A 2268-nucleotide genomic window follows, 5' to 3' on the forward strand; every position below is an offset into this window, starting at 1 on the left:
ATGCAATATTTAGTGGAGTAATGTAGTGGTGATGGTTGAACACAATGCTTCAATAGGAATCCATTCAATTCCAACACTACTATTAGCATTACTTTTTTAGACATGGTCTGACTTGTGTAACTCTCATTGTCACCTACAATTGGCTCTCCCACTTGCACTACAACAAAACGAGGGTGTAGTAGTAGTGAAAAAAGTAGCGTTTTTATAATTAGAGGGGCACGCAAATGTCGGACTACTTTCACTGCTAGAAATGCTGCTATTTTTGCTGCAAAAACGTTCACTGCTTAGTAGTGAAAATAGTAGCAATATTTTGTTGTTTCGCATAGTAAAATATTACTATTGAGTAGCGATATTTCACTACTACTTGTGCTCCTAAAAAACAGTGAAAATTTTCACTACTGGGCAACAGATTTTTGCTAGGCATTGGCACGACCAAGTGCGGATTATGACATGGAGGAGAACCATAGGAGAGTGCTAGGTAACATTCCACACCATTCGGTGACATCGGGTAGAGTGCAAAAGGTGTCATGGCTTCATATGGAAAGCATGGTTGAGACTCACCTTTCCCAACCAATGAATGAGGTGCCTGCACCATTTCCACATGAGGAGGAAGAGAATCTCAGTATGGACGACATGGTGAATGACTTCTTTGGATGGGAGGTCATAGATGATAGTGAGAAAGATCCAATGTCACAAGGGGAGTAAACCTTGCATAGAGAGGCAAGCATCCCTTTGTATAAGGGCAGTTCATACTCCACACTACGAGCAAACTTGGAGCTATTAAACTTGCAAGCAACTTATGGATGTAGTGATGCAAGTGTCACACATCTTCTTCGGGTAAGACCACCTCATTTTACTCTCTCAAATAGAGAATGTTTAATGTTGTATATACTCTCCTTTCTAATGTTTTGACATATGATTTCTTATGTTTTATTGTAGGATTCTCAAGAAGATTCTTCTCCCTCAAAATCTATTACCGAACTGACGAGATGGGTGTCGTCAAATGCTCTCTATGCTAGGTATGGATTACACAAAAATACATGCATGTCCCAATTTTCATTTTTTAGGTACTTCATTAGTATAAGAAAATGAAAAATATACTAGTACCGTATATGAAAACAAGGACAAATGTGAAGTTTGTTTTTATAGGTTTTTCTATCTAGGCCAAAAATGTGTACACAACCAACCAAGACTTGGCAAGTTGAAGATGAGAAAATAATAATAATAGGACAACACATGGGCATAGTAGTGGACGACACACAAGATTTTATCATCTCTCAAACAAAATGCAAGTCATGTTGAAAATTGTGTATGGCCTCTAAAAAAGTACACATGTTGTTCAATCATTCTCTCCCAGCACGAGACTGCTTTCTAGAGTCAATGTGATTTGTGAGTGCATGCTTGCTTGAGTCTACTTATTGTGCTACATTGGAGCAACAATGAGCATAGAAGAATGACCATTCTCTACCTCTTGCATTCATGGAATATCAAGACTGGGATTGGTACCATTCTTGAGAATACAACATGAGATAAATATAATAATATGAAACAAATGAGACACTAGCAAATGATACTCGTAGATGTAACTCATGTTGCAGTTTGTATAGGGCCTTGAAAGATTACATGAGTGTTCAAAGTCTAAGTGTTGTCAATTATCAAGTATAAACTAGGTTTAAAATAAGAACTCGTAAATAAACTTGAGACAAGTATAAGAATGACAAAGAAAAGAGAAAGCCCAATAAACAAGGTACACAAGCTTGATCCTCTTTGAATAAAAAATTTATTTCTATTGAGAAATGTACATGGCCTCACATGGACAAAAAATTTATACACAATAGATTTACATTTCTTTTGTCCATAATACAAATCTCTCTCAAGATTCTGTATGTCTTCTTTCCGTCATGATTCTGTAAGTCTTCTTGACATGTAAATATCCACTACATACTTGGTCTTTTTAGCATGAATGGTATTTAAAAATTGTTACACATGTAAGTTCTCTTGTCTTTAGCATACAACCACGCCAAAAACCATAGGATAATCATTCTTTCTGAGAAGATTTAAAGCTACTCAAATATCTGGCTCCACATCATTGGAGAATTCAGATAAGTTTGTGGCATATTCCACATAGCCTTGTATGCTTGAATCCATTAATTAAAACACCTTCCAAACTCAATCCAAATTTCTTATGGTAAACTGATTTGTAGCCAAGAACAATATTTGCACTCTGACATTCCTCCTTGCTTATCAGCACTTTTAATCTTGGGTAAG

This window comes from Cibotium barometz, chromosome 41 (genome assembly GCF_041138505.1).
Source record: "Cibotium barometz isolate CiBa-2024 chromosome 41, ASM4113850v1, whole genome shotgun sequence".
In the NCBI taxonomy this organism is placed as follows: domain Eukaryota; kingdom Viridiplantae; phylum Streptophyta; class Polypodiopsida; order Cyatheales; family Cibotiaceae; genus Cibotium; species Cibotium barometz.